The 22,286-nt window shown below is 46.9% G+C and overlaps 1 long non-coding RNA gene across 2 annotated transcripts in view; it reads right to left on the reverse strand.

Moving 5' to 3' along the window:
- LOC137512120 (uncharacterized) overlaps positions 1-21,776 on the reverse strand; it is a 28,359-nt gene extending 6,583 nt beyond the window's left edge. Inside the window, exons 1-2 of one of the 2 annotated variants that reach the window (XR_011020516.1) lie at positions 21,623-21,776; positions 17,690-17,840 (exon numbers count right to left, since the gene is read on the reverse strand). This is a non-coding gene — a long non-coding RNA (uncharacterized lncRNA). Of the gene's footprint in view, positions 1-17,689; positions 17,841-21,005; positions 21,399-21,622 lie in introns of those variants that run through there. The other variant, XR_011020515.1, reaches the window with a different exon arrangement.
- Between the last annotated feature and the right edge of the window lie 510 nt (positions 21,777-22,286).

The following is a 22,286-nucleotide window of genomic DNA, read 5'->3' on the forward strand; positions in this document are numbered from 1 at the left end:
ACCATACTGGGCCTGCGCTGTGCGCTCTTGATGACATCAGCGGGATCGAGGACACGGCAACGCAGGCGAAGTGGTTTTCAGACTTTAAAGTCTGAAATTTCAGAAGTGAACCGGAGGCGGGGCCAGAGCATCGGTGAGTGGCTGCGCCAACACAGGATGTCTGCGGGGGACCGTTAGAAGCCCCGGGTAAGTTCAACTCATTTTCCCCTGACCCCCCTACAGTATCCCTTTAATCCACACCCTTAATTACGCCCCCGGCACACCCCGAGTCACGCATACCATAAAGTTTTAAAAAGAAAAATACGTTATTTTATAATTTAAACCACACTGGTCCTTTCTATCCCGATTTATTTTCCTTCATATTAACATTTGAAAATAAGAAATATATCAATTTAAAGAGTGGTAATAAAGTTTAGAGTCAATTGTACACATTTGTCAGTAGATAAAATCAGGGCTGTGGAGTCGGAGTTGGAGCAAAAAAAATAGTATTATTTTATTATTATTATTATTTTTTTTTATTTACTGGTATATAGCGCCAACATATTCCGCAGCGCTTTACAAAGCACAATAAGACAAGGGGAACATAGATACAACTAACAAATGTACAGAAGAGTTCCAAGCAGCACATATATTGTTACAAAAACAGTAAACATTAGGAGGATGACCCTGCCCTTGCGAGCTTACAATCTAATGGGTAGTGGGGGACACAGTAGGTAAGGGGGTGAAAAATGGATGAAGCAGTGACCCTTTGCCTCTGATTACATTGTGTCAGATAAGTAAATAAGGGCTATAGAATGTTATAAGCTTGTCTGAAAAGGTGTGTTTTAAGAGTGCGTTTGAAGATGTCCAGGTTTGGAGCATGACGTGACGTACAGGGCCCTTTTCCACTAGCAATCGCTAGCGTTTCCGCTGAACGCTAGCGATTGCTGAATCGCAATTACCGGCGATTCCCCGACGTTCGCGGCCGCGATTTTGCTTTGCTATGCACTGCATAGCAAAATCGCGGCAATTATCGCTCCGCTGCGCGTTCGCGTTCCCGGCAAAAACGAATCACGGTAGTGGAAATGACCTACCGCGATTCCCATGTTAAAAAGCAAACCGTAGCGATTGTAAAATCGCTAGCGGTTTGCGTTTTTGCGATTCAGCCAGCGCAAACGCGCTGGTGGAAAAGGGCCCACAGGCTGTGGAAGAGAGTTCCAGATAAGGGATGATGCTTGTGTAAAGTCCTGGATGCGAGCATGAGAGGAGGTGATCAGCTTAGAGGCCAGGAGAATTTCTTGGGAGGAGCGAAGGTTGCGGGAGGGACAATATCTTGAGATTAGTGAGGAGATGTATGGAGGAGACAACTCGTGGAGGGCTTTGTATGTTAGAGTCAGGAGTTTGAACTGGATCCTCTGGGTAATGGGTAACCAGTGGAGAGAACGGCACAGTGGGGCTGCGTCGGAAGAGTGTGTGGAAAGGTGAATTAGGCGGGTCGCTGAATTTAGAAGGGATTGGAGAGGTGCTAGCCTGTTTTTTGGTAGACCACAGAGCAGGGTGTTGCAGTAGTCTAGGCGGGAGATGATTAAGGCATGAACAAGCATTTTGGTGGCCTCTTGTGTAAGGAAGGGACGGATACGGAATATATTTTTGAGCTGGAAATAGTAGGCGGTGGTTAATGAGGCAATGTGAGGTTTAAAGGAGAGCTCTGAGTCAAGTATAACCCCCAAGCAGCGGGCCTTAGTGGTTGAGGTTATTGGGGTGTTGTCTACAGTTATGGTTGCAATTCGTGGGGGTGTAGATAGCGATGGTGGAAAAAAAAAATCACAGTTTCCGTTTTACTCATGTTGAGTTTGAGGAAGCGGGAGGACATGAATGCAGAAACAGCACGTAGACAGTCGGGGACTCTAGATAGTAGTGATGACAGATCAGGAGCTGAGAGACAGATTCGGGTGTCATCCGCATAGAGGTGATACTGGAAGCCAAAAGAGTTAATTAGTTGTCCCAGGCCACGAGTGTACCCGGAGTCTGTGATTTCATAAACTGAGGAGTCGGAGTCGGGAGTACAAAATCCACAGCCCTGGTAAGTATTACACTAATGGTGCCCATTAATGATCCAACCTTTTTCATCCAATCTTACCATTTCTATCTAATAGAAGGGAACTGCCTAAAGGTAGCCATACACTGGTCGATTTGCCATCAGATTCGACCAACAGACAGATCCCTATCTGATCGAATCTGATCAGAGAGGGATCGTATGGCTACCTTAACTGCAAACAGATTGTGAACCGATTTCAGCCTAATACCGTTCACAATCTGTGGTGGTGCTGCCGCCGCTTCCCCCCATCCTGCATTCATTACCTGCTCCACCGGCGCGACTCCCGGGTCTCCGCTCTTCTTCTCCGCTCTGGACTGGTCTGGTCTCCAGCATGCTTCCCTTCTTCCTGTCTGGGGGAAGTTTAAACAGTAAAGCGCCCTCTACTGTTTAAACTTCCTGCCGGGACAGGAGGAAGGGAAGCATGCCGGAGACCAGACCAGAGCGGAGAAGAAGAGCGGAGACCCGGGAGTCGCGCCAGCGGAGCAGGTAATGTATTGCAGCTCTATTGCGTCGGTCGTCGGGCACTGCAACGCCGCTAGCGATGCGCTCTTTACCCGCGGGTTATTTTCCGCACGGCGCGATCGACGGGATCGGACGGAATGGATCGAAATTCGGCGTGCAGCGCGAACGATTGGCAGCAGATTCGATCCCAGTGATCGAATCTGCTGTCGAAACGGCGGCAAATCGGGCCAGTGTATGGCCAGCTTTAGTTATCCATTCAATATGTTCATTCAATTTACCCTTATACTACATAAATTTGGTAAGATTGGATGAAAAAGATTGGATCATTAGTGGCCACCTTAAGGAGTCGGAGTCGAGGAGCTTGAGCCATTTTGGGTACCCGGAGTCGGAGTCTGTGATTTCATAAACTGAGGAGTCAGAAGAATTTTGTACCGACTCCACAGCCCTGGATAAAATACATATTATTACATAGATCTATACATCAGTCATGAAAGAGGGACAAATGAGGAAGAAAGAGGGACAAATGAGGTAGAAAGAGGGACAAGGTCCCCAAAGAGGTACTGTCCCTCCAAAACAGGCATAGTTGGGAGCTATGAAATGCTGCAAGAGACAGCTATGTGTTGCAAGGCTAGCATACAAGTACAGTAATGCTTGAACATCTAGTTGAAGAAACTAGTGTGAAAACGTTGTATTAAAGCTGTGCTTACCATTATACAGCCTGACAGTATGGCCTCGATTCATAAACAGCAGTGCGATAAAAAAAATCTTGTCGGGAAAATACCGCACTCGGTATTTTCCCGGTTTGTGTGCTAATTCATAAAGATTTCCCCAGCTGCCCTTGGAGGTCGGTAAATTACCGCAGCCCATTGAGCGGTAGAGTAGAGCAGTGTCTCGATTCTCTCTTTGCCCTGCAGAAATGAATCACACAGACGGCTCTCTCCACTGATGACTCAGACAGATGAGTCACACAGTCTTTCCCTGCCTGCTCAAATGATTCACACAGAGGGCTCTCTGGCTCTCTCCACTGATGACTCAAACAGACTTCGGCTCTCTGCACTTTTGCATTCATCAGAGCTGTCGGTAACTTGTTGTCGCCTCACTAGAGGTGCCGGTAACTACCGCCAGGCTTACCGCTTGTTGCAGTCTTTATGAATTGGCATTTGCTGACAATTTACTGACATGTGTTGTCGGTAACTGCAGCCAAGTCGGGAATTTATCTCCCTGGTCGGTAATGTCAGCTTTTCATGCGGTAACAGCCTTTATGAATTGACATTTTGCTAAGTGGTCGGTAAAGTCTGCTGTTTTCAGCATTACCGCATGAGGTAATGCTTTATGAATCGAGGCCAATATGCTGTGTCTAGAATTAATCTTGTATTAATAGATATAACATATATATTACACTATAGTATATACAGCACCGGCAAAGTGTGCTTAATTGCACAGCTCCACGTCACCAGCGTGATGCATCTACATCACCTGCGGTACAGAACAGGGCTGGCGCTTCAATTAAGGCAAGGGGGGCAATTGTCCCCAGAATCCATAGGGGCCCCCACACATCTATTGCCCCTTTAAAAATGTCTGTAGTGGCCGCCGGATGTTGTGGCCTGAACTGTCAGGGGTGCGGACGGTGTTGGCTGAGGGGAGTGAGGTGGCCAGGAGTCGGGACATACATTACTTGATTCTGACTGGGGCTGCGCTGGAATCATGGTTGCCATGGTTATTCTTCATCCTCTAGCAGTGGCGCGATCCTTGGCGTGCCACGCAGGCATGTGACGTCATGCCAGAACGTACATGCCTGTGAGGGAAGAGGCACCCTGCTAACTCGCTGGAATGGCAGCCGCAGCAGCTGGAGCGATCAGCGTATCTTGAAGAGCGGATTCCAATGTTCCACCTCCTGCAGCTCCCCCAGCTAATGGCACCCTGGAGAGCAGAGCCACCACTCCTGGCAGGAGGTTGCTACCACCTATGCCAGTTAAAGAATGTCCACTTACAGTGGCTTGCAAAAGTATTCGGTCCCCCTGAAGTTTTCCACATTTTGTCATATTACTGCCACAAACATTAATCAATTGTATTGAAATTGCACTTGAAAGACCAATACAAAGTGGTGTACACGTGAGAAGTGGGACTAAAATCATACATGATTCCAAACATTTTTTTACAAATAAATAACTGCAAAGTGGGGCGTGCGTAATTATTCAGCCCCCTTTGGTCTGAGTGCAGTCAGTTGCCCATAGACATTGCCCGATGAGTGCTAATGACTAAATAGTGTGCACCTGTGTGTAATCTATTGTCAGTACAAATACTGCTGCTCTGTGACGGCCTCAGATGTTGTCTAAGAGAATATTGGGAGCAACAACACCATGAACTCCAAAGAACACACAAGACAGGTCAGGGATAAAGTTATTGAGAAATTTAAAGCAGGCTTAGGCTACAAAAAGGTTTCCAAAGCCTTGAACATCCCACGGAGCACTGTTCAAGCGATCATTCAGAAATGGAAGGAGTATGGCACAACTGTAAACCTACCAAGACAAGGCCATCCACCTAAACTCACAGGCCGAACAAGGAGAGCGCTGATCAGAAATGCAGTCAAGAGGCCCATGGTGACTCTGGACGAGCTGCAGAGATCTACAGCTCAGGTGGGGGAATCTGTCTATAGGACAAGTATTAGTTGTGCACTGCACAAAGTTGGCCTTTGTGGAAGAATGGCAAGAAGAAAGCCATTGTTAACAGAAAAGCATAAGAAGTCCCGTTTGCAGTTTGCCACAAGCTATGTGGGGGACACAGCAAATATGTGGAAGAAGGTGCTCTGGTCAGATGAGACCAAAACGGAACTTTCTGGCCAAAATGCAAAACGCTATGTGTGGCGGAAAACTAACACTGCACATCACTCTGAACACACCATCCCCACTGTCAAATATGGTGTTGGCAGCATCATGCTCTAGGGGTGTTTCTCTTCAGCAGGGACAGGGAAGCTGGTCAGAGTTGATGGGAAGATGGATTGAGCTAAAAATAGGGCAATCTTGGAAGAAAACCTCTTGGAGACTGCAAAAGACTTGAGACTGGGGCGGAGGTTCACCTTCCAGCAGGACAACGACCCTAAACATAAAGCCAGGTAAACAATGGAATGGTTTAAAACAAAAACATATCCATGTGTTAGAATGGCCCAGTCAAAGTCCAGATCTAAATCCAATCGAGAATCTGTGGCAAGATCTGAAAACTGCTGTTCACAAACGCTGTCCATCTAATCTGACTGAGCTGGAGCTATTTTGCAAAGAAGAATGGGCAAGGATTTCAGTCTCTAGATGTGCAAAGCTGGTAGAGACATACCCTAAAAGACTGGCAGCTGTAATTGCAGCAAAAGGTGGTTCTACAAAGTATTAACTCAGGGGGCTGAATAATTACGCACACCCCACTTTGCAGTTATTTATTTGTAAGAAATGTTTGGAATCATGTATGATTTTCGTTCCACTTCTCACGTGTACACCACTTTGTATTGGTCTTTCACGTGGAATTCCAATAAAATTGATTCATGTTTGTGGCAGTATTATGACAAAATGTGGAAAACTTTAAGGGGGCCGAATACTCTTGCAAGACACTGTATATATGGGACATGCAATGTAATTAAAGTGGGAACACCCCTTTCAGACACTCTGTAGGGGAATCAGAATATAGTTTATTGCAGCATGTAAGTCGGAGGCACAGCCTTGAATTTTAAACTAGCTAGAAATGAAAAGGCTTGTTAGATCAAATGAGTGCTAACAGTGAATTATGGCCTTGTCTGGCCCCCTAGTTGGCTCACAACAGACACATGTGGTTGTATTATGGAGGACAGAGTTGGGTGTGACAGGAGCTGTCACTATAGGTGATGAAATGGTGACCACAGTATGATTAAAGAAACGCTGCAGTGATGTATAGTAGGATGCAGTCAATTATTCAGGATACCCACTTTAAAGGTTATTCTCCTGGTTTCAGCATCAGAAACACTTCCTATAGCTATTTTTGCCTGTGTACTGGTATGAAGCCCCACCCTCCCAGTGATGCTTAGCCTATGGGCTATTTAGCAATGTGGAATTCTCCTCAGAGCATTCTAGGACACCAGGCATTATTTTCACTGGCTTTGGAATTCTCCGAAACAAACTTTCCACAGAGCTGCATGGCGCCACCCGTGATAAATTATTTCTAAAAGCAATTTCGTTCATTATATTATTTCACTGCAGTGCCTCTTGAATAGACGGGATGCACCAGTTTTACTGAACACAAATTAATTTAACTTGGACCTAAATTCAAACAAAAACTGTTGCCCAACACTAAGGTTGCATTAGTTATGTCATAGCTCCCAACTGTCCCTCTTTTGGAGGGACAGTCTCTCTTTGGGATCCCTATCCCTCTTTCCTCCTCATTTGTCCCTCTTTCAGGACTTTGTCCCTCTTTCTATGTAAATATATATATATTTCTCTACTAAAAAATGTGTTTGATTGACTCTAAACTTCATTCCCATCCTTTAAATTTATATATTAATAATTTTAAAATGTTAATATGAAGGAAAATGAACCAGGATAGTAAGGATCAGTGTGGTTTGAATTAGGCCTCTTTCACAGTGTGACGTTAAAGTCGCACGCTAGAAAATTTTATAACGCAGACTAACGCACAGCAATACAAAGTCTGTGCGACATTCACAGAGCACACGTTGCGTTATGTGTAACGTGTAGCAATATTTAGAAAGTTCTGCATGCTGTGCGTTTAGCAATACATTTGCTGCGTTATGTGTGTTGCATATGCTCAGTAAGGTTTAAAAAAAAAAAAAACGTTTTAGTTCCATCAGTATGCGACAAAAACGGAGCACAGAGAGACAAGGCAGTGCAAAATAACGTCCAATTTCATGACCTACATGCGCTGCCTTAGGGGCACGTTGTGCGGATTTAACATCGCATCAAACGCAACATCCCAATGTGAAAGAGGCCTTATAAAACAACCTATTTTTCGCATGAAATCTTTATGGTATGCGTGACTAGGGGTGTGATGGGGCGTGATCAAGGGTGTGGCAGTGGCATGGCTTAAGTGTCCCCCTTTCCCATCTCAAAAAGTTGGGAGGTATGGTTATGTTTTGAATCAGGATGATACTATTTATTGGCTAACTACAATCCTTGGCTCTAGTCTACTTCAGGGAACCCAGCACAATTCCTCAAGGGGAGCAGTTTTTCAATCACAGTACTCTCTTACAGCACTAAGCGATGTGATTGGCCAAATAGTGTGGGTGTAGTTTACTACAAGCCTGGGGGCTGACTATGCTGGGAAGGGCGAGGGGGGTAGGAGGCCCCCAATTTACCTTTGCCCCGGGGCCCCCATGCTGCTTAAACCGGCCCTGGGGCTGTGAGAGCCTGTGTGTATATTGTGAGTCTGGGGAATCCCGTTAGGCTGCTGGAAGGGACAGGGCGGCTGTAAATGGATGCAGGTGGCTGCAGACAGAGCTGCACGTGATCAGAGCCTGCAGGGTAGGCCTGTGTTGGTGGCGCAGGTCACTGCAGGGAAGAAGTACTGTCCACAGCAGGCTGCCTGTGCTGCTCACCCCAACCCCTGACACTACAGGGGAAAGGAGCCTTCTAAGCTTCCTGATACTGCCTCTGTAGTATGGCTGCAGGGCGCCTCTCACTGAGCAGACAGGTGTGCTCTCGCCGCCCGCCAGCAGCCCATACTGATACTTTAATCTACCATATGGGAACATGATGCATGTGGGTGGAGCAGTATCAGTCAGTGCCAGTGCAGAGATGCTGCCCATACCAACCACATCAGTCAGTGCCAGTGCAGAGATGCTGCCCATAGCAATCGCGTCAGTTATATCAGTCAGTGCAGAGGAAAGCATATAAGTGAAACTAGATTTTCAAAATCCATTTTTAACCACTTGAGTGGTAAACCCCCCTAAAGACAAGGCCAATTTTTCCTAAAATGGCCACTTCAGCTTTAAGGCCAAGCTGCAGGGCCGCACAACACAGCACACAAGTGATTCCCTCCCCCTTTTCCCCCCATCAACAGAGCTCCCTGTTGGTGGGATCTAATCGCCCCCCAGTTGCTTTTTTTTTTTTTTATATTCATTTCTTTATATATGTATTTTTTTTACTATTTCTTTTTTTTTTCTTTACAAGCCCCTCCCTCCCCCAGCTGGCCAATCCTGGTGATCGGCTGTCATAGGCTTCTGCGTATGAGAGACGATCACTCTCTAGTGCCCCAGGGGGTCACACGGCTGTCCCCAGTACAGAGCTGCTGCTGATCGCAGTGCTGTACATGGTAATTAGACGGCGGATTAGCTGTCTAACAGTGAGACTGAAGGCGCGCGATCTCCTGCAGTAGCCGGCCCCAGCACCTGACGCCCATTGGCGTGGGGCGGTCGTCAGGTAGTTAAAGAGAACCCGAGGCAGAATTTTTAAAGCTTAATAGGACACAGAGGCATGTTCTGCGCATAATGACATGCCCCTGTGTCCTATTGCCGCCGCTAGTCCCCCCCATGGCTCAGTTGTCCCCTCTGAAAATAGCGCAGGCTAGCGACAATCTGATTGTCGTTAGCCTGCTATTTACCTGTAGCTTGTCAATCATCTTTCTCCATTACATCCCCCGCCGCTCCCTGCCTCCACTAGCTTCCTCCAATCGGAAGTGAATCGCTTAGTTTGGCACAAGCTCTGTGTACCCTTGGGCCTGATTCATCAAGTTGCGCTACATAGCAGCGCAGCTTAATGTGAAGGAGCGCCTGCTTTGCCTACCGCACGTAACTAACTGCGGGTGGTCCTGCGAAGTATCGTTACAGCAATACTTCACGTGCAGCCGCTACTATGTTCACGTACATAGTTACAACTATGTGTATGAACATAGTAGCGGCCGCAAGTGAAGTATCGCAGTAACAATACTTCACAGGACTACCCGCAGTTAAAATTACGCACTTTTCTATGTAAGCAAAGTAAAACGCAAGAAAAACTCATGTGCAAAATGCAAACGCTAAGGCAATTAAAACACATTGAAACACTAATAAAATGCATATGCAGCAAAACGCAACCTTTCACGCATCGCCTAATGGTTCCCAAACCTCAATGAGAACTTTGGACAGTGCTAATCCTATTAGAGGGTAAATGATTCATTGAAAATTAGGTGAGTGCACAAGGCTATTGGGCCATGTTTACGGCTAGGACCCACTAGGGCGATTTTGGCAGCGTTTTTGGATCACCGACGATTTAAAAAAAACAAACTCTTTGCCAATGTATTTAGGGAACCCACTAGTGCGATTGCAATTAGAGTTAATCACAATCGCATGACATGCAACATTTCGGGCGCTCAATGCCATGTATAGAAGTGCTGCAAAACCGTTTTCAAAAAGCAATTTTGCAGCTATTTGGGGGCTGAGCGTTTAGAATTTTAAATAAAGTTAATTATGCTTACCGGGTGTCTCGATGTTCAGCTTCCACCAATAGCCCCGCCCCTAGCAGAAGAGGTCACAGACACTTCTCTGATTGGTCCTAAAGAAACACCTATGACTTCTTCCATTAGGGGGCAGGGCTACGGACGAAAGCCTTGTATTTAAATTTACAAATTCCCGCCCCCAAATTGCTGCGAAATTGATTTTCAAAGCGATTTTGCCGCGTTTCTATACTTAGCGGAAACACACTCAAAATGCTACATGCCCTGCGATTGCGATTAACCCTAATCACAATCGCAATAGTGGGTTCAGCCCCATGTAGATACATTGGTAAAGTTTTTGGGAATCGCTGGCGATTGTCAGTGATCCCAAAACACTGCCAAAAATGCCATAGCGGGTCCCAGCCCTTAGGGTCACTTTATGGCTGGGTTTACACTGGCAGCTGATCACAATTGACAAACTTTAATTGATCAGTTGTTCTGTGCTCTCTCTTCCAGAATAAGGGAAAGAGGCGCCCTGATTTGAATAAAAGCTTTTAAAACCAGATAAAAACGAAAAAGAAAAATGAGGTATCTTACCTCAATGACGAAATCTCTGTAAACTTACAAAAGATTTTTATTTGAGCACAGGCAACGCGTTTTGCGGGTCTGAGCCCGCTTCCTCAGGCCAATACAGTGCCAAATGACAGAAATCATGTAGCATAGGGAGCCTCTTTCCCTTATTGTGCATAGTTATACCCCCGTACATGTTTGTCCGAGGGGTGGTGACAGAACACCCGTTGTTTTACCACGGTTAATGTTTTGTCCATCCTTTTTCATCTAAGAGAGCAACCGCAACCAGGTCCGTCCAGGACCACCCCGAGTGAAGTCGGGTTTATGGTCTCCACCTGCTTCCTGTGGTCGGTTGCCCCTTGCAACCCTCCTTTGTGAGTAGCCCTTTCAATCAATTGATTTTTCCACACACCTACTATTGACATACTGCACTATCGGGCTCCCTTTTTTGTCTCCTGTATCGTTTTTTTTCCCATAGGGTGCCAAGACACCCCAACCACGATCTCTCTTCCAGATGCTGTGCATTTTCATGCATTTTTGTATGGACAAATACATAGCATGCAGCAGTTATAATGCATAGATGTAAGCTGAGCCTTAAGCCAGGTACACACTTTTGCTTCATACACACTTGAGATAACAGTCTTTGAAAAGGCAAGATCAGAGACCAATTTTACCCCATTCCATGTAGTATGAGAGCCATACTCTACACAGTCTATTCTATGGAGCTGAACTCCCCATCAGATAAAATCTTTGCAGGATGCTGCACACAAAGATGCCCGTACACACTCAAAAGATCATTATCTGCAAAAGATCTGTTCCTGCAAAATATCCATTCCTGCAAAATGCATTAATAGTCTATGAGATCTGCAGATCATCATAAACACCTTGTTTAACAGACTTCATCTGCATATCTGGCAATCATCTGCAGATCTGAAAATCCACCCTGGTGAATCTGATCTGCAGATGATTGTCTGTCAAACCAAGTGTGTATGAGGATCTGCAGATCTCATAGACTATGAATGCATTTTGCAGGAATGGATCTTTTGCAGGAACAGATCTTTTGCAGATAATGATCTTTTGAGTGTGTACGGGCATCTTTGTGTGCAGCATCTTGCAAAGATTTCTGTCTGATGGGGAGTGCAGCTCCAGAGAATAGACTGTGTAGAGTATGGCTCTCATACTATATGGAAGGGGGTAAAATTGGTCTGTGATCTTGCCTTTTCCAAAGACTTTTATCTCAAGTGTGTATGAAGCATTTCAATTACGATTGGCCAATCACTGAACAATTTCACCAAATCGGTGTAGTAATGAGAGATTACCTACACAATCTGTTCATAGTTTTCAATATCTGTTGAAACTCATACTACCTGGAGCTGATAAAATTGGTCAGTGATTGGCCAATCAAGATTGAAAGTGTGTACCCGGCTTTAGGCTAGTTTCACAGTGGGACGTTACAGGCGCACGTTAGAGCAGCCTGTAACGCAGCCCACCGCACAGCAATGAAAAATCAATGGGCTGTTCACAGTGCCCACGTTGCGTTACATTGTAACGCAGCACGTCCTGAGACTGTTTGCACATGCTCAGTACGGGTGGGTTTCTTTATTTTGGGGGCGGAGAGGAGGTGGGGAGAGGCCGCTACGTAGCCAGGCACATGGCTATCTAATATTCACTGCACTTGCAGTGTTTTCTTCTTGGAGCGGCCGCTGATTGGCTGGCGGGACCACGTGATGCGGAGAGCTCCGCTCACGTGGTCTCCGCAGTGCCTCCAACAGAGCAGGCGCACCAAGAGCTGCTTGTAACACGGCTCTTGGTAGCGTCCTGCTCCAACACCACCAGGCGTTGCGTTAGGGGCATGTTATGCGACCTTAACGTCCCCTAAAACGCAACGTCCTGGTGTGAAACCAGCCTTAGGGAAACATGGAAAATGCCTTCACCTGCCCTGGTCATCAGTTGTACATTGCGATATAGCTGAAAGTAGCTGATTCAGTGTAAACCAGCCCTGCATCTATATGTTTTTAAAGGGACCCTGAACAGTCGTTAAAAGTTAAACTGGTACTTACCTGGGGCTTCCTCCAGTCCAGCGTAGGCTGCAAGGTCCCCCCGCGTCCTCCTGGCTCCTCTCCCAGTCCTGCTCCGTTAACGGTGACTTTTGGACTGAAAGTTGTCTGTAGACTTCCAGGAAGTAGACGCTCCACGTCATCACGCCGGCCAGCGTGACAGTCTGACACAGGACTGTCACTCTGGCCAGCGTGATGATGCGTAGCAGCTGGCGTGATGACGCAGAGCATGGACTTCCTGGAAGTATACGGACAACTTTCAGCCCAAAAGCCGTCGTTAACGGAGCCACCAGCAGGACTGGGAGAGGAGCCAGGAGGATGCCGGGGGACCTTGCAACCTATGGTGGGCTGGAGGAAGCCCCAGCTCAGTACCAATTTAATTTTTTACGACTGCTCCGGGTTCCTTTAAATAAAAGCTTTTCACAACGCGCTGCTGCATGTACTTTTTATGCATTGTGGCCCAATACATACAAATGTGCAGGAAAATGCACAGCGACTAAAAGAGAGTGCAGAACAACTGATCAATTAAGATGCGTTATCTGCCGGCGGTGTAACTCTGCAACTCCCATATCTGTTTAGCTTCTGCAAAATTCAGGTTCAGCCTCACAAACCCAGAGCTGGCATTTTCAAAGGGGAAAGCTGAGGGCCCCTGAGCCCGCCGCCACACCCCCAGGTCTCCCCAACTTACCGAGTTTTCAGCCGCAAAGTGAACTCACCTGTCCGGCCAGCTCGCTCCTCCGTCAGTATGTGTGCTCCCGTCTTTCCTCTAGCTGCCTGTTCATGGCATATTATTACATAAGAACATACTGTTGGGTCACGGTGCAGAGGGGCCCCTGCAGAGAGGAAGACAGCAGTGCATGGACTGATGGAGCAGCGTGTCGCCGGACAGTTGAGTTCGCTCTGCAGCTGATTCGGGACCAGACTGTAGATTTGTGAGAAACAAAGGGGCCTCTAATGCAGTATGCAGTTTCCTGGATGGACGAGGATCAGTCTCAGGGTTAATCGGGCAAGAACGGTGCTGGAGATTTGGGAGCCGCAATAGGTGCCATGTGAATTACGGCTATAGCAGCGCTCAGTCAGTAATGTGGGTGCCATTAAAAGACGAAGCCTAAATTATGATAAAAACAGCACATGGAGGCTGCCATATTTATTTCCTTGTAAACAATGCCAGTTGCCTGACAGCCGTGCTGATCATACTGTATAGTGTCTGAGTCAAAACCCTGGAACAAGCATACGACTAATTCAGTAAAACCTGAGTCAGCTGAGTCAGAGGATCTGATCTGCTGCATGCTTGTTCAGGGTCTATGGCTTAAAGTATAAAGGCTCATACACACATCAGACCATAGTCTTTGGAAAATGAAAGATCACAGACGAATTTTACCCCCTTCCATGTAGTATGAGAACTATACCTACACAGTCTATTCTATGGAGCTGAACTCCCCATCAGACAGAAATCTTTGCAAGATGCTGCACACAAAGATGCTGTACACATTCAAAAGATCAGTATCTGCAAAAGATCTGTTGCTGCAAAAGATCCGTTCCTGCAAAATGCATTCATAGTGTATGATATCTGCAGATCATCATACACACTTGGTCTAACAGACATTCATCTGCAGATCAGATCCACCAGGATGGATTTTCAGATCTGCAGTCGATTGTCTGATCTGCAGATTAATGTCAGTTAAACAAGGTGTGTATGATGATCTGCAGATCTCATAGACTATGAATGCAATTTGCAGGAACGCATCTTTGGCAGGAACAGATCTTTTGCAGATACTGATCTTTTGTGTCTGTACAGCATCTGCATACCTCCCAACATTTAAAAATAAGAAACCGGGACACTGGCCACACCCCTAACCACACCCCTTAACCACACCCCCAACACGCCTACCATCGGTTTTTGAAGATTTTTTTTTTTAATTAAATATTTATGCCCTTATATTTTTTTTTATAAATATACCCTCATACACCCTGATGTATGTCCGTGTCCCCTCCCCTGTAGGCAGAGTGAGCGCAGCGGAGCGGGCAGTCGGGTCCTCTTACCGCTGATGCACGCGTACTGTCTCTGGCACCGGATCTCCATCTGCTTCCTGTGACGTCATAGTAAACAGGAAGCACATGGAGGTCCGATGCCAGACAGTACGCGTGCATCAGCGGTAAGAGGACCCGACTGCCCGCTCCTCTGCGCTCACTCTGCCTACAGGGGGGGGGGGGGGGACACAGACAAACAATAGGGGGGTATTCAGAGAGGGAGGAAGTAATGAAGCTTCCGCATCCCTCCATGGCTGGAGCCTCGATCAGTTTTTCCGCCTCCATTATCTGCCCAGCCGGGTGGGATTCAAGAGTGGGGCCCGGGATAGCGGGACAGCCCCCCCAAATCGTGAGAATCCTGACCAATCCGGGACGGTTGGGGGCTATGAGCATCTTTGTGTGCAGCATCTTGCAAAGATTTTTTTCTGATGGGGAGTTCAGCTCCATAGAAAAGACTGTGAAGGTATGGCTCTCATACTACATGGAAGGGGGTAAAAATGGTCTGTGAGCTTTCATTTTCAAAAGACTATGGTCTGATGTGTGTATGCGCCTTAAGGTGCGTACACACATGCGACTATAGTCGTTTGTAACGATCGTTCCCCGATATTTACCAACGACGATCGTTACAAAAAACGAACCACCGACTATTAAGGCAAACGACGAACGAGCCAAATCGCTACAAAAGAAAGTTCTGTCTCGGCGGATTTTAACCAACGACGATCGTTTGCAAAAGTAGTACATCGTTGGAAACGGTCGTTCGTACTAGGCTTGACATGCGCATTTCACTATTTCTCTGTGAAACTTCTCATTTTTATGCGCAGGCGCAATAGTTGCTTTACGTGATGTAACGTTCGTTCTAACGATCAGATCGTTACACACATTTTAAAACTATCTTTACATAGGTCGTTCTTTCATCAATTAAAAGTTCGTTCGTCGTTCTCAACGAACGATCGTTGTCGCATGTGTGTACGTAGCATTAGAGACACAGGATTAGGATGACTGCCAGGCAGCTGGTATTGTTTAAAAGGAAATGAATATGGCAGCCTCCATATACCTCTCAATTCAGGTTCCCTTTAATGATTATTGGGGGACATCATGCAGCCTAATTAAAGGACAACTGAAGTGAGATGGATATGGAAGCTGCCATAGTTATTTCCTTTTAAGCAATACCAGTTGCCTGGCTGTCCTGCTGACCCTCTGCCGCTAATACTTTTAGCCGTAGACCCTGAACCAGTATGTAGCAGATCAGGTGTTTCTGACATTATTGTCAGTTCTGACAGTTTGGCTGCATGCTTGTTTCTGGCTTGATTCCGACACTACTGCAGCCAAATAGACCAGCAGGGCTGCCAGGGAACTGGTATTGTTTAACAGGAAGTAAATATGGCAGCCTCTAAATCCCTCTCGCTTGAGTTGTCCTTTAATTATGTTATTTGTGGACAAGTTATGTAATTTGTGATCATGGTATTGCAAATTTTTATTTTGAGGCTATAGCGTTTTAAAGTGAATCTAAATTGAAAATAAAAAAGTCTAACTTCCCTGTGGCTTCTACGAGCCTCCTGCAGCTGCTCTGTGCCCGCGCCGTGATTGTGCGATGCTCCAGTCACCTGCGTGCCCCTCTTTTAGTCAGACGAACTAGCGAGTCAGTTGTCCCTGCACCGGCCACTCACATCCTCGTTAGCGCTCCATTTGCCGGGAACATTCTGTGCATATGAAGTATAGATTTTTCCATGTTACACATGTCCATGGGGGTGCGATAAGGAGGTGCGTAGACTGGGCCTGTGAATGCAGCTGAAAGAGGGGCGCTGCGGGTGACTAGAGCATGGCAGGATCACGGCACAAGAACAGGGCAGCTGCAGGGGGCTGGTAGAAGACCCAGGCAAGTGAAACTGTTTTCTTTTTGCTTTAGGTTTCCTTCAAGGCCCTTTTCCACAAGCGGCTTAACTGCACGCTTTTCACTGCTTATCAACTGCTCGTGGAAAAGGTCCCTTAATCACCTGATTTGGAGGACATACTAATGTTATTCAGGGGACACGCTACCAGTCATTTAAAGGGACTCCGAGGAGTGCCCGAATTTAAAAGAATACACTTACCTGGGGCTTCTTCCAGTTCACTGTAGGCAGCGAGGTCCCGCGGCGTCCTCCTGGCTCCTCTCCTTCAGCCTCTGCCAGCCCCCCGTTGTCGGCGACACCCAGGCCTAGTGTCAGCCGGCTCTTCCTGTCACGCCAGCCGCCACTGTCACCCAGTCTCACTGGGTCCTGACTGGAGAAAAACTTTTAAGGTGCCCATACATCAGGAGATTATGGGCAGATTCGACAAAGAGACAAATTTATCTGTAATCAAATCTGATTAGATAAATTTGTCTGTTCATCGAAGCTGCCCATATACTGCAGGCTAATTCCCGTCCGATTTAAGCATGAAATCTTAAGGGAATCAACAGTGCCCACCGCGTCCGCCCAGCCGCTGCCCCCCAGTGTGTGCATTTATACATTACCTGTCCTGTAGCAGCCTCTGCGCGGTGTCTGTAACCTCCGGCGGCTCTCTGTACATGCCACTGGCGCATAGTGTCTGACGTTACACGCTATGCACCAGTGGCGTGCACGGAGGTCACCCGGAGGTTACAGACACTGTGAGGAGGCTGCTACAGGACAGGTAATGTATAAATGCACACACAGTGGGGCACATTTATACATTAGGGGGGCAGCGGCGGGGGTTTCATGCTCATTTCAAAATCAGCCACCATACCGCTGCACACCCAAGCAACCAACTTTCGGCCTTAAATTGGTTATATCATCGATCAGGCCTGCACTTGACGGCACCGATTTTCAACCAGTTCGATAATAATCAGATTGGTTGGTCAATCGGCCGCCAAAGTCGTCTGATGTATGGGCACCTTTAGTTGCATAGTACATTACCTCTTTCAGGCAGAGAAAGCAATGCTTCTGTTTTTTTTCATGCACACAAATTGGGAAGCAGCCCATTGATTTCAATAGGCTGCAATTCTGAATTTAGATTTGTGCATGTGAAGTCAGGTACAAAAACCCCTAACGGAAATGGGGGCCTTAAGGTATTCATTTTTTTCTGCTTTGTTTTACTCAGAGATGGTCTTTCATACCTTTTTTTCTCAGAGACAATGTTGTCCTCAGTGTATCTTGTTTCTGGTGAGCCAGGGGCTGCATCCAAAGGTAATGATGTAGAGCCCCATAGAGTGCCATGGCAGATTTGTATGTCCCAGAATGCCAGTGGGATGAACATTGCGGAGCGGTCTAAGACAGGGAGGAGAAGATAAAACTGGTCAGGTGATCACACTTTTTCTAGGCAAAAACAGATATTTAGGGACATTTGTATTGACACAGAAGAAAGGGACAGCATTGGCAAGCAAATCTGGATGCATGGAAGTCAGCTGTATACTTACCCTCTCTACTGGCACTAAATACAAAATAAGGGTTCATTTCCATATAGTGCGCTTTCATGCACACTTATAGAAATGAAATCGCAGGGACAGCAGACAGCATACAGTGCATAGACTCCACTGTCTGCCATCGCCATTCATGCATGGTGACTCAGCGCTAAATCGCGCATGGTTTGCTGCATTTCGGGGCGCTTTAGCCCGTCGCAAGCCCCGTTCATCTGCTGGGAGTGACGCGCAGCCACAGGGCTCTGCGCTTCAATGGAAACAGGCCCTAAGGCTACACAGCCATCAGCAGATGTCTATCTGGATCTGAAGCCACTAAATAAAATATAAGTAACCAGAAGGGGGCTACAGCAGCTACATATTACACACTCTTTACCTTCCTGTTATACTGGACTGTTATAAAAGTGAGGACACAAACAACAATAAAAAGGTTTATTTGCATTTGAAATTTTCGTTTGCTGGATCCTAGATACATTCTCTCATTTTCTGTCACATCAATGGTCTTTAAAGGCACTACTCATTTTCCAACCTACCCAAAACTTAAAGTGGATCTGAGACAAACTTTTACTCGTTGCATAATTGTGTTCCTTTCATATAGTTTATAGGGCATTCCTCAAGCCAAATACTTTTTTTGTTTTGTTTTAATACTCTAATTCCCTATAAACTAAACAAGCCTCGCACACAGCTCCTTTTGTGCCTTGGCACTGTAGCAAGGGCTTATGGGAGCTCAGTCTGGGCAGGAGGAGGAGGAGGTTACTAGCCATTGATTTCAGAGGCAGAGGGGAGGATGGAGGAGGAGAGGGGACTAAATTTACACACAGGCAAGCTGATAGCATCTCCAGCCCTCAGCCTGTGACAATGTGACAAACAGAACATGGCTGCCCTCATTGTATCACAGGAATAAATAATCATAAACGTTTGAAGCGGTTTGCAGCTTGATATTCTGTGTAAACTATCTAAACTTTAGATAAGATATATAGACAAGTTACTTATTATAGTTTTTCATCTCGGACCCGCTTTAAAGAGGCATTTAAGCCTCAAACCTCATACTGCATGGAAGTAGTAAAATTGGCCAATCAGAATTAAGCAGGCATGTACAGGGAGCAGCCCTCATGCCCACTGTTACCCCCCATTCACCTCTATCCCACTCTGCTCTCTCCTAGAAGCCTCCTGCTTCTGGGTCAGCAGCAGTGCGCAAGCGTTAGGCCCGGCAGCACACATCATTGCGTGCTACGAGTCAATGACGCGCACCGCCGGGTCTAGTGCCTGCCAACCCTGAAGCAGCTTCTGCTGGTATTTAGGAGAGGGCAGAGGGGGATAGAGGTGAATTGGGGGGGGGGGGGGGCAGTGGGCATGAGGACTGCTCCCTGTACATGCCTGCTTCAATTTTGATCGGCCAATTTTACTAATTCCGTGCAGTATGAGGTTTTACCGCTGTCGTTATCCGCTGTTTCAGTTTCAACTGACGATCATTATGTGTGTACAGAGGCTGCAGATCGTTATTGCTCGGGCAACATTAAAGATCCGTCCTGTAGGATTTTTAACGATCCCTGATGCCCAAGCACAACCATTCACAATGCTTTTTACTAGCCCCGCCCACTAATTAAAGCCCCTCCGTCATATGCCGATTGTCGTCCCTCTGCCCTCCTCCATAGCAACAGAGCACATCACCGGCCTCAAGGCTAGGGACGTGTCTGTACAACATCATTCCCTGAATTATTGTCCAAGGGATTATTTCTTGATCTCTTATGGGCGACAATTCTCGTATGAGTGTACATAGCTTCAGCGTATTGAAGCCATAGCAGCCACCTTGTGGAATATGATCCAGCCCTACACACTGCCAGCTAAACTCCCCACCTCCCCTTCCCAAACTGCACCATAATATCGCTCAGCATCGCCCCATACACAGACCTCAGATTATACACAGCCCAGAAGATCACAGTATGCCAGATGACAGGCCCAAGGTTCAGGTCATGAGGCCTCTGTTAAACATGATATCCCCAGCATCATTGCTAAGGGCCCAGCCACACTACAGAACACATGCACGAATGCGATTTTGTGCATGCGTCCCCATCACACGGAATGCACATCGAGGTGTTTCAAAGCGCAGGCATTGGCAGCAGCAACACAATAGAACCCAGTGAGAAAACGATCACGTTCATTGTGTGATAAGATGTTCCCAGACGCGTTAAATTGCAACGCCTGGGAACGCACAGCTGTACGGTGAATAGTAACATGAAAGTCTACGGACTTTCATGTTCCCATGTGCATCGCACACTATGTGCAATGCGTCAAAACTGACAGCGCAGCACTTAGTGTGAATGAGCCCTAAGAAGAATTGCAGGTGATGTTTTATGGCTCAGCAGCTGTGCAACTTGGATCTGAGGTCTGCAGTGTGATACAGCTGCACCAGTAAGGGCTCTTTCACACTAGGAGCTGCACCGTGCATTTTAACGGATAGCTCCTAGGCTGCGGTTAGAAAGGTTACATGAAAGCCTATTTGACTTTCATGTTAACTTTCACATTAGACAAAGCATTCCAGAGCAAATACGTTGTAACGCATGTGGAAGCTTCGTAATGTCCAGTCGCAGCGTTCTCCCATCGGGGGAATTAGAACTGCCACCGCTAATGAGCGTTGCACCACAACTTCCCGACGTTCACGCCGCAGGTCATAATACGTGCACGAAATCAGTTCCTGCACACGTTCTGTGATGTGAAAGAGCCCTAATGATTGCTAGAGTTCAGGGAGATGGAGGTGAGCCCAGAGTTAGATAGCCCTCCTATAAGCTGAAATGGACTGTGCTATCAATGTAAATATAGTCCACCAGAATGATAAGTCCACAGTAACAGCACAAAGGTAATGATTGTAAACCTAGTTGCAGAAACAAGTGTTAAATCATTGCTTAAAAGCTGTGCTTAATATTATACAGCCTGACAATATATGCTGTGCATGTATTAATGCTCTATTAATATACAGCATATATATTTCAGTATAGTCAGCAATGCTACTGCATACATTACATATAGCACTGGCCGGGTGAGCTGGAAGCGCGAGGCTTCTGCAGCAGGTGAGGTGACTGGAAACACGCCCTCCTCGTGCGCCCTCCTCGGACACAGCACGCTCGAGACACTGACAGCCGGAGGAGGTGGAAAAGTCTCCGCTCTGCTGCACAGCCGAGGATGAGAGTCCCAGTACCCTCTGGAGGTATCACACGGAGCAGCCAGGAACCAGGAGCCCGTATGTAAGCTGGCAGCATTGAGCTCCCCCGTGTGGCCGCTATAGAATGTCTTATTGATGTAAATAGACACTGTTAGGAGCCAGTTCTCTGGGAGGGCTGTGTGTATATTGTTAGTCTGGGGAATACAGTAGTGAGGCTGCTGGAAGGGACAGACGGCTGTATATGGATGCAGGTGGCCGCAGACAGAGCTGCACGTGATCAGGGGCTCTGCTGCTGCTGCTGCTGCTGCACATGGTCTGGCTGAGCAGACAGACGTGCTCTCCCCTGGCCAGCAGCCCATACTGGTACTTTGCATTGCGTTTTATAATGTAACAATCATGAAACCAGCAACAGATAGCCTCAACAACATTGCATCGCACTGCGTTTGGTAATTTTCAGTGTCTACAGGCCTTACATCTATAGACATGTTACTATATGCTTCTCTGGGTGCACCAGCAGCATTGAGGAGGGGAGGAGCAGCAGCGACATGTTGAAGGGCAGGCCAGTGTTTCAGTGCCAAGCTGTGGCTAACAAGGTGACAGCTTCTGCTGTGTTGCTTGGAGATCAGGGAGAGGAGCTGCCCAGTCTGACAGCTTTAAGGAGGGGAGGAGCAGCCACATTCTAAGGGGCGGGCCAGAGTCCTCTAGACAGCCGGGCCCTGTGTATATCACATTAACGCAGCATTGCAGATAGAGGGAAAGTAACTTACGGTGCATACACACATCCAACATTGATTGGCCAATTGCTAGAAACTTTCACCACCTCAATGTAGAGTGAGAGACTTTAAATACTGAGACCAGCTTTTGCAAGTAAGCCTCTCATACCACGTCAGTGATAAAACTGGCCAATGATTGGCCAATCAAAATTGGATGTTTGTCCCAAGCTTGAGTATGGATAGGCATATGCACCTCACTGAGTACATAGCTGCATGATGCATGTACAGCAGTATATACAGCGCAGCACACGCGCCTTCACCTTTCCCTATTGCAGGTAATGCCTCACCTCCATCCACTAGCATGGCACAGCAATAGCTGAGGGGCGTTGTCACGTGTCACTGCAGGTGCCATCCTCAGCGGTGC

This window comes from Hyperolius riggenbachi, chromosome 1, assembly GCF_040937935.1.
Source record: "Hyperolius riggenbachi isolate aHypRig1 chromosome 1, aHypRig1.pri, whole genome shotgun sequence".
Lineage (NCBI taxonomy): Eukaryota > Metazoa > Chordata > Amphibia > Anura > Hyperoliidae > Hyperolius > Hyperolius riggenbachi.